The 10,550-nt window shown below is 43.0% G+C and overlaps 1 protein-coding gene and 1 long non-coding RNA gene across 3 annotated transcripts in view; both read left to right on the forward strand.

The window, feature by feature from the left end:
• The window catches only part of LOC147030508 (uncharacterized), a 38,928-nt gene extending 35,231 nt beyond the window's left edge, over positions 1–3,697 (forward strand). Inside the window, exon 2 of the long non-coding RNA XR_015056418.1 lies at positions 3,432–3,697. This is a non-coding gene — a long non-coding RNA (uncharacterized LOC147030508). The remainder of the gene's footprint in view (positions 1–3,431) is intronic.
• LOC147030504 (THAP domain-containing protein 2-like) overlaps positions 1–10,550 on the forward strand; it is a 344,307-nt gene that overhangs the window by 278,932 nt on the left and 54,825 nt on the right. The gene's annotated exons all lie outside the window — the stretch shown is intronic.

The raw sequence follows: 10,550 nt of genomic DNA on the forward strand, positions 1-10,550 counted from the left end.
TCCACCCAGAACCTTTTGAAATATCATATAAATACAGCCCGATCTCAGAATGGAGAAGAATCACTTTTTTTAAAAAAAATCGTTTTTAACTCTCGTGTCTGCATCCAGATCTTCATCAAAATCGAATCAATTCTTCCTTGTCATGCACCCAACCTGTCCACCAAATTTTATCTGGATCTGTTCACAACTTTTAGAGATATCTTGCACGCAATCAAACAAACAGACAAACAAACAAACAGAGAGAAAGAGATGAAAACATAACCTTCTTCACCTTCAGTAGCAGAGGTAATAAATCTGCATTATTTTAATTAAAAAAACTTATGGGGATGGTACAACATAACAGTGCAAATGCCGTGGATCAGATCATACTGCTTTGAATCGTACTATAGAGCAAAGAGTTTGTCCATACAAGCTGGCTGATTTGTTTGGCCCTGACAAGAGATGAACGAGCAAGCCAAGTGAATATGCGACCACTGAGGAAAAGATCACTTTGGCTGGAAGTTTGTCCACAAAGATCGGCCTGCGCACCTTGGCAGTGGAAGGACCGCACCTGTATCACAAAGGAGCAACATTCACCCTCCATCACAGCAAGGTTCGAGAAAAGGAGGAAGAGAAGAAATGTACTCAGGTCAAGAAAAAAAGAAGACGAATAAAGAATTATGGGAATGAGATAATGATAGAGATAACAAGGGAATGATGCATCAGGGAATTAATTAAGGATCAGACAATGGAATTTGTAGAACTACAGAGTAATGTGAATTTTGTGACTCTCCCTTGGTAATGCTGATAGCTTACACGATCACAAAGAGTGAAAAAGTAACAATCAAGTGGTGTTGAAGGTGGCAAGAAAGTGGAAGTGCCACTTTTGCTAATTTGTGGATATAGTGTCACCACAAAAGGCTATTATCAGCCACAACTACAATGGAAAGTGTTTTGCACTCATTAACTCATATCTTGATTCATTTGTTGATGGAAAATCCCTTGGGAGCTTTGTGTGTCTACTATGCTGATAGGATATTTGGAATTTGACCAGGATATCAGCACGCAGGACCTATTAATTGAAAGACAAGCTTTTGATGCAGTGAAAAAAACAGAACAGTGCTTATGCACTTTTATCATCAGAAAAAGCCTGATGTTGGCTTAGCGGTTGGCTTGGGATCTTAGGGTCTTGAGTTTGAGACCCTGTCGGCTGTTAAGTTAACACCAGGTGGGGTTGACTCAGCCTGTTATCCTTCCGAGGTCAGTGAAATGAGCACCAGTGCAATGGTAATATGGGCATTGCATCAACCAATGATGCAACCAGCAGCCACAGGCTGCACATGAAGAAGATCATAATAAAACTCAAACTGAATTTACATGATGATGACATTATTTATTTTTAACAATGTGAAATATAATACAAGATATGATGAGAATAGAAGAAGTCAACTGAATTTGTTCCTATATAATTCACAATTTCCCAAAGTGTTCTTGGTAATGTAGTGCATTGTTACAGTATATTCCTTTATTGGTCTCTAATGAGATCACCACCCCACCCCTCAATACCTACCCTTCCCTGTGTCCTTGTTACATCCTTATGACAAGACATGGATGATCACATCCTCGTGTTATGTTGAGTTGCCAGGTGGTGCAGGGTGATTTATGTAAGTTCAGGAACTGGGCGTGACACAAAGATGGACCATATGGCCTCTTTTCCTGTCTGATCTTCCTTGTGATTGTTTTTTGTAGAAGTCGACAAATTTCCCGTATAACAACTTCGACCAATTTAAGGCAAACAAAATCTAATATCAAGCAAGACATGACCTTCCATGCTAATATTTTAAATGAAACTAGTCCAATTCCCCTTAAGCAAGAACACTATAATTATTCAATACTCTCAGTGACTGAATCTGAAGAATGAACCAATAAAATCAAGCAACTGTGCCCTTTGCCTTTGTTATTATTATTATTATTATTATTATTATTATTATTATTATTATTATTTTGTAATGTTGAAACGTTAAAACTTAGAGAATACAATGTTTGTGAATATCCTTCAAATAAAAGATGGATTAGAAACTGAAGAAAAGTAGGATGGGATAAAAGGTAAAAAAAAAAAGGAAAGAATGAGATGTGATTGAGAGAGACAGAGACAGAGATAAGGAAAAAGGATTGCTTGAAAAAAGTCAGATAACGTATCATAGAAGCAATTTACCTTATATCCACTGCAGCCGCTGCAAGAGCTAAGATTACTGCTCTGGTCTTCTTTAAGCTGACCAAGGTATAACCTCATAAGTGCAAGTGTGAGAGGTCACAAAGGAGTCAAGTGGGTTCAGGACTTTAGATAAAGTTTAATACAAACTGGCACATATGTATTTTTTTCCTCACAGCAAAATATGTGATTGGTGAGACTCACAGGAGCAAAGCTATCAAAATAAGGGCGTGGGAATATTGTTAAGGAAACGCCAATCCCTACCAGACTTCCAGGAATGCCTTGGGATCTTCCAAATATTGGCGTTCAGCGTCTTGCAAAATGCACGTAGCCATAACACTACAGTGGTAATCCCTTATTTGTGGATACACAGTCTCTGCATCGTCTTCATCCTGTCCAACCATCTCCAAGTAGTGAATCCTTGGAAGCGGCAAGAATAAAAGCTACAGGGGTTACAGCTATTCTGCAAACAAATAAAATTGTTCAGAAGATACAAGCTTATTGCAGCAGATGAACAGGTTGTTTTAAAAAGGTTTGTTCTTTTTTAATCAATTTGCATGCACCTGCGATGCTCATGTAAGTTTACATCTGTTTGACAACAAGTTGCTTTTCACACCTTTGGGAAAAACCAACCATATGTTTCATTGGCAGTGAATGCAGAATGGTGAAGTGTTATGTTTATTTCCAAGGAGAGATGAACTGAACTAGTTGAAGCCTGACAAACACTTGTAGATGAGCAAACAGATTCATCGCATCGATGGAAATGCTTCTCAATTCAACCCGAGGGAGATCTTTCGGTGGGTTACTTTGAAGCTGATAAACATCCCATCCAAGCTCGTAAAAGAGAATTATCAAGGCATTTTTGCCTCATATTGTGACTCCACATAGCTCTGTGGAGACAAAGGTGAGGGGTTGCATTGGCAGCATTTTTTAAAGAAAAAACTGAAACTTTGTTGACAAGATTTCATGGCAATTAAAATGATGAGTATTTGTCACTGTACTTTATTCACGACCTACTCAAATGTGTTGTAGCCTTTCTTGAATTTCATTACACGATTTTTTTTCAAAATGAATCAGAACAGCATGTTCAGAGTGATGCGTCTCGTGTACGCTTTACCATAACCTGATCTGATTACACCCAAATTGAGGACATAGTAAAGTGGGGGATTCGGGGGTGATCCGTACATTCGCTTCTTTTTTGGTTTATGAGACTAAACCTGTCTGATTTATGTATTTACAGTACATTCATGAGTCAACGGACATAACAACTGGATCATTAGAGCCTTTTGATGGCTGCGATTTTGAAGCATACCAGAATGTTGAGAAGTCAATTTTCTTGCAAACAAAGTCGGACAAACTGAGGTGGGCACAATTGCTGCTGTTCTACAAGTGGCCGATATGAAGAAAGTTGCTCTCATGATTTCGCTAATGGGTAAGGCCACTTACACTCCTTTGAAAGACTTTATGTCTCCCTGAAATACCTTCTAATAAAACTTCCGAGCAGTGTGTGACATTCTATGAAATAATTTTAAGCCACGAGTATAACAACTTGTGGAAACATGTCGTTTTTCATGGTATACCACAAAAACGAACATTATGTGGTTGCGGAGAGGTATACATGGCCAGACGTATCCCAGAGGGCTTGGAGTTGTTAGTGAGGACAATGGACAAACAGCAATGGAGTTCTTGACATACACAACAACACTGCCTCCAGAGCGGACGATAGACCTGTATTAGCACAAAGGAGAATAGTTAGGGAGAGACATAGAGGAATTGGAAACATCCTCTGAGAGAAAAGTTTCTGTTAAACATACAATGTCTGGCTCAATGGCAGTAATCTGAATGGAGATATCAGAAATATTAGAGACCTTCGATATTGCTGTTCCATACTGTGAAAGGGGGGGTGATGGGAGGAGATGAGGAGCATGTGGAATGTGGGATTGGGTGTGTGGCATGGGAAGAAGGATCAATAGTGGAGGAAGGGGAAGGGGGATACATGATGAGGGGTTGGGGAAAGCGAGACGTACGGTGATGGGAGGGGGAGTTGAACACATGGTGGGGGGGGTGGAGGGGACACATGGTGGGGGCTGCAGGATATGCAGTGGTTGGGGGGTGGATGTGGGATGCATGCAGGGTGCAGACTGGGATGTGTCACGTGCTGGCATTCTCTGCAGGCTGGATTTCTCATGACCCCCAATTCTGATAAATTAAGACAGACATTGTGAAACATTTGAAATGAAGGGTTATTGAAAGAACTCAGCAAAATCGTTCTACAAGCTTAAAGGAATGGTCCACAGATCGAACATTTGCATGATCGACAGAATTGTAAAATAATTTATTTGAAGAAGAAGACGAAGAGATCGAGATCTGAAAAAAAGACACATGAGGTGTTCGTGTCAAATATATTCAAAAAAAGACACATGATAAAATCTCACTAAAAGTTTATAAAGCAAGAAACAAATTAGTATTATTTAGAGGTATTGAAAATGGAAGATATATATATATATATATATATATATATATATATATATATATATATATATATATATATACATATATATATATATATATACATATATACATACATATATATATATATATATACATATATATATATATATATATATATATATATACATATATACATACATATATACTCGTATTTGAGCAAAGGAAGGCAAAAACAGGGAGAATGAGTTCGTCATTTTCATCATTAAACAAAGTATATGTACAGGGTGTTTCAAAAAGAGTGATGCAACTTTAAATGTTTATTTACAAAGAAACAGAAACCTCAGGAACATGAACCAAACATTCATTGAAAGCTTATGACATGGTATATTCCTTTCACTGATTGCTATTGCAGTAAATCACTGCTGCAGTGAGAGCCCAAGGTCTGAAATTGGCATTTATGCAAAATCCTTGTAATTGACATTCTCGATGTGTTCCCTTCCACGGTTCAGACAGGCATTGGTCCTGACTCCAAAGTTCTGTCCCACTTTCCTGAAGGTCTCATATGGCACTGCCTGGAGGTAGTCAGACACCTCCTGCTTCAGATCATCCAGTGTGGCAGGGTGGTTCGCGTAGACAGAGCCCTTGGCAGCCCCCCAGAACCAATAGTCCAGAGAGTTCAAGTCTGGGCTATGGGAAGCCCATTCATGAGTGATACCGAGGGCAACGAGGTGGTTTCTGAAGAGCTGCTGCAGGAAAGTGAAGGTGTCACCAGCTGCATGCAGGGGAGCACTATCCTGCATAAACCAGGTCATGCTAAGCTGGTTTGGGGTGACCTTTTGGGCTAGATCATTATGGAACTTCTGGAGCACGGCCCGGAAGTGCTCAACGTTGATCATCACCATCTGGCTGTTGTCATTCTCACACCAGTAAGGCACGAGCATTCCCCATCTGCCATTGAAGGCACAGAAGCATGTGACCTTAGGCCCTTTCAGGTACCTCTCAGTGATCTCCTCAGGTGGTGCTGTGCATGGTATTCCTGAGGATTCTACCTCAGATCAATTTTTTGGCTAAATACGTTGAATGGCACGATTTGTGGGTCCATCACATGTTCTGAGGTCGTATTCCCGGCAGAACCTCTTGCGAGTGTCCACATATGATTTAGTCTCATACCACAGAGCCACCACATTTTGTCTTCTGCATCACTGTCAATGGCTTAGTTGAGCTATGGAGTTAGAAAGCGCAGGGAACAAACACCACGATAATACCACCACAAAGGAAAATGGTATAGGTCAAAAAACAGGAAATGGCAGGGAGTCAAAGTTGTATCAATCTTTTTGAGACACCCTGTGTGTGTGTGTGTGTGTGTGTGTGTGTATATATATATATATATATATATGTATATGTAGACCACAAGGGGAAAACCAGAGATGTCAGGATAAGTCAATTTTGAAGAAACTGAAAAACAAAGTTTCAAGACTTTGGTGGACTGTTTTATAACTGTCATATAGATTTCTTTTCCAGTAAAAGGAAGAGTGATCATTGTTCGATCAAATTAAGCATGTAGCATTTGCCAAGCTTCTGTGTTATTTAATTTAAGAGCAAAGAACGAATCCGGTTTTGAGCGGCAAGAGGTCTCCTTCGGGGCTCCCTGCTGACATTCTCAAAGTTAAGTTCCGGTTGTTATTTGTCCCGTTTTAACTGTTTAATTTTCTCACCTACATGTTAATGTGTGTTCCTAGTTCGGTTTTGTTTCAAAAATCGTGCTATTTTGTGAGTATTTATGTCGACGTTCTTACCTGGTGTTTGAGGCCTAGTCCTAGGCTTGAGGCCTACCGGTTCCACTTGGTGTTCGATCGTTTTTTTTTGTTTGTTTGTTTGTTTTTTCTCCCCATTTCCTTCAATTTCTATCCTCCCCATTACCTTCAATTTTCATCTTCCCCACTTTCCAAACATCCCCCATTCTCCCAACTAATCTCTTTCCTATCTCAAAAAAAAAAAAAATATATATATATATATATATATATATACCCAACAACAACAACAACAACACGCTCAACTTCTCCCGATTCTGCTACTTCTTCTTCCTCTTAACTTCCTCCTCGTCTTCCTCGATTTCTTTTCTTTTTTTTTTTACACTTCCATGACCTAATCTGTTGAACTCTCTCATACATTAATATTAACAACAAAAACGATCTTATAATGCTTCATCTTTCCTCTCTCACACATGTGGTACTCTTTACTGTTTCACAATGCACTACTCTTCTGCTATTTTAACAGACTGCTCTCATTTCGACCTCTCCTTCATTCCTTGCCAAAAAAATCCAACTATTACAGCGCTTCTTCTCTCCATGCTCTGAATTCGCCTTCATTGCATCCATCAAGAATTGTGTTAAATCGCATCTCTGACCTAAAACTTTTAAAAACCACAGTTTGCCATGGATGCTCGCTTTCCATCAACCATTCTTTTTTTCCAACTTCAGTGCCAACTCACCCCCTCACCCCTCACTCTCACTCTCAAAGCAACCATCCCACTCTTCTCCCTCCAAGACTCCCTCTCACCTCTTTCAAAAATTCCCCCTCACCTTTCTCCCACCTTTCATCCCCCTCACTCTTCCTTCTCTAAGTTGCCCCCCTCTCATCCACCAACCTGCCTCCCTCCACTGCCCTCTCACCTCCATCTCTTCACTCCACCTCCTCAAATCCTCAACTGCCATCTTCCTTGTCTCTTGTCCCCCCTCTCTCCCAGCACCACAGAGCCTTTTCTCCTCCTCATTCGGCCCCCTCCCCTCGCTATTCTGCAATACCCCACACTCCTTCAGCAACCCTCCTTACCTCCCCCTCGTCCCTCGTCCTACCCTCCCCCGCCCCTCCACCTCCTGCACCCAAAGCCTCCTCCCCTACCTCTTCATTAAAAGTGTGGACCTCAAATATCCGGGGCCTTCGCTCAAACCTTTCAGATCTTTCCATGCAGGTTGCCACTGACAAACCAGACATTATCTGCCTAACAGAAACTTTCCTCTCCCAAGACGTGTCTGACTCCCAAGTATCTCTCCCTGGTTACTCCCTCTTACGGTATGACAGACCTGAGCCTCGTCCTGGTGGAGGTGTTGCTCTCTTCATCAAAGACTCTATTCCTCACTCTCCCTGCACTGCTCTCACTCCCCCACACCCCCAGGAATACCTCTGGCTTCGGCTTCCCTCCACTCCCACCTCATGTTTATATGTGTACTGTACCGTCCACCGAACAGTGATGACTCCATCTACACCTCACTCTCCGAAAACATGGACCATCTTCTATCTTCTCATCCAAACTCTCTCTTCCTCTTATGTGGCGACTTCAATTGTCATCACGCCAGTTGGCTAGGTGTGGGTACCTCTCTCACCTGCCATGGGACATCAGCAAAAGCTTTCTGTGACTCATTGGGACTGACTCAATCGGTCAACTTCCCGACCCGGATCTCAACCAATGGTACTCCATCTCTTCTGGATCTGATTTTGACAAATTTCCCTGATAATATCTGCTGCTCTTCCTTCGCTCCAATTGGTTCTTCTGACCACGTCCTTGTTAAAGTGGACATCTCTCTGGCTGTTATCAGAGAACCACCTCACCGCCGTCGAGTCTGGCATTTCACTCAAGCCGACTGGCAGGGTCTCCGAGCAGCCATCAAACTTACAGACTGGTCTCCTATCACTACTTTCTCAAACATCAACTCATCCTGGGAATTCTTTCAAAGAAACTTGCTCTCCCTCATGCACAGATTTATCCCCTCTCGTGTTCAGTTGTCTTACCCTTCCTCCCGCCCTTGGTTTACTGAAGCTTGTGGCGAGGCAGTTGTCCTGAAACAACTTGCCTTTGCCTCATGGAAAGCAAACCCAACTGAGGGCAATCTCAGTTCTTTCCACAAAGCTCGGAACAAGTGTGTATCTACCCTCAGGAGAGCCAGAAAACAACATCTTTCTCATCTCAAGTCTGAACTCTCAAACCTCTCTCCCTCCTCAAAATCCTGGTGGCGTTTAATCAAATCTGTTTCTGGTGTATGTTCCCCCTCCATCCCCTCCCTTACCTCAAATGGCCGCACTGCTGATTCCACACGTGATAAAGCTGAATGTCTAAACTCGGTGTTTGCAGCTAAATCTTGTGTCCCAAACCCATCACTATCTCTACCCACTTTACCCAGTCGCACCCAACTGTCCCTGGACTCTGTATCCTTTTCTCCTGACAAGGTGGAGAGCTTGCTTTCAAACCTCGAGTCAGATTCTGCAACCGGTCCAGACGGCGTCAGCCCACGTGTCCTCAAAGCCTGCTCTTCTGCTCTTGCTCACCCTCTCTCTGTTCTATTCACCCTCTCATTTTTCCCAAGGTCATCTGCCATCTGCTTGGAAATCTGCTAACATCACTGCCCTGCATAAAAAAGGTGCAAAAACAGATCCTTGTAACTATAGACCAATCAGCCTCCTCCCAATCATCAGCAAGGTTATGGAATCCATCATCGCTTCAGACATGAAATCCTTCCTCTTCTCCAATGGCTTGATTTCCAATCATCAATTTGGTTTCAGACCAGGTCACTCTACCCTAGATATGCTGCTACTGCTCTCCCATCAATGGATGGAGGTCCTCAATGCCAGACAGGAAATCCGAGCCGTATCCCTGGACATATCACGTGCTTTTGACACAGTCTGGCACCCTGCCCTACTCACCAAACTCTCTTCCCATGGTATTCAAGGCCATCTCCACTCATGGCTCGCAGACTTCCTCTCCTGTCGCAGTCAACGTGTGGCCCTAAATGGAGTTCTTTCATCCCCTCTTCCTGTGCAGGCTGGAGTTCCTCAAGGTAGCGTTCTGGGCCCTGTTCTTTTTCTGGTTTTCATCAATGATCTCTCGGACTCTCTGGAAAATCCTCTATTTCTCTTTGCCGATGACTCCACCCTCTGCCGTACCATCTGTCATCCCTCAGACCGGCAAGCAGCAGCTTCTTCGCTCACTGCAGATCTGGATAAAATCACAAACTGGTCCAACACGTGGAACATGTCTTTCAATCCAGACAAATCTCACACTCTCACTATGTCTCTTCGAAAGGACCGTTTACAAAACCCCCCATCCACTTTCTCAACAATCCTCTGGAAGAAGTCTTTTCTTTCAAGCTTCTGGGTCTCACTATCTGCCATGACCTTTCCTGGGAAAGTCACATTTCCAACCTTGCCTCAAAAGCCAGTCGCCGACTGGGAATCCTCCGTCGTGCAAAGTCCTTCCTCGGCCCTCTTGAGCTCCTGACCACTTACAAAGCTTTTGTCCGTAGCCTGATGGAGTACTGCTCTCCCCTCTGGGCTGGTGCTCCTGCCTCCCACCTTTCTCGACTTCACGCTGTCGAAACCAGGGCTTTTAAGATCATTGGCATCTCCCGCAATGAAGCTGAGTCTTTGGGCCTCTCACTCAATCACCGCAGGTTGGTCGGTGGTCTTTCTGTCTTCTACCGACTCCTCTCCAGCCTTGCCCCCCTGCTCTCTCTGCGATTTGTCCCCACCACATTTCCACAGGGCGCTCAAGGTCCGCCAACAACCCCCTTCTGGTAAAACTACCAAAATCACGAATCACTGCTCATCTTCACTCTTTCATTCCTCTTTTTCCCGCCTTTGGAATAAACTTCCTCACTCTATTCTTTCCCATTCTTCCCTCCAGGCTTTCAAAACAGCTGTTCACCACCACCTCTTATCTTCCCCCATCCAAATCCTCGATCTTTTCTACCCCCGATAATCCACCCAAGCCCACTTCCTTCAATTCTCCTGCTTTCCTTCCTGAAAGTCCCTTTAATGTCCATCTTCCCCTCGCCATGTTCCCCGTCCCATCCCCATCCCTCTCCCTTCCACATTTCACCTGTGTCTGTTCCCCAATGTTTTGTCCCTTCCACTC

This window comes from Eptatretus burgeri, chromosome 3 (genome assembly GCF_056783735.1).
Source record: "Eptatretus burgeri isolate ZD-2024b chromosome 3, Ebu_testis_v1, whole genome shotgun sequence".
Classification (NCBI taxonomy): Eukaryota; Metazoa; Chordata; class Myxini; order Myxiniformes; family Myxinidae; genus Eptatretus; species Eptatretus burgeri.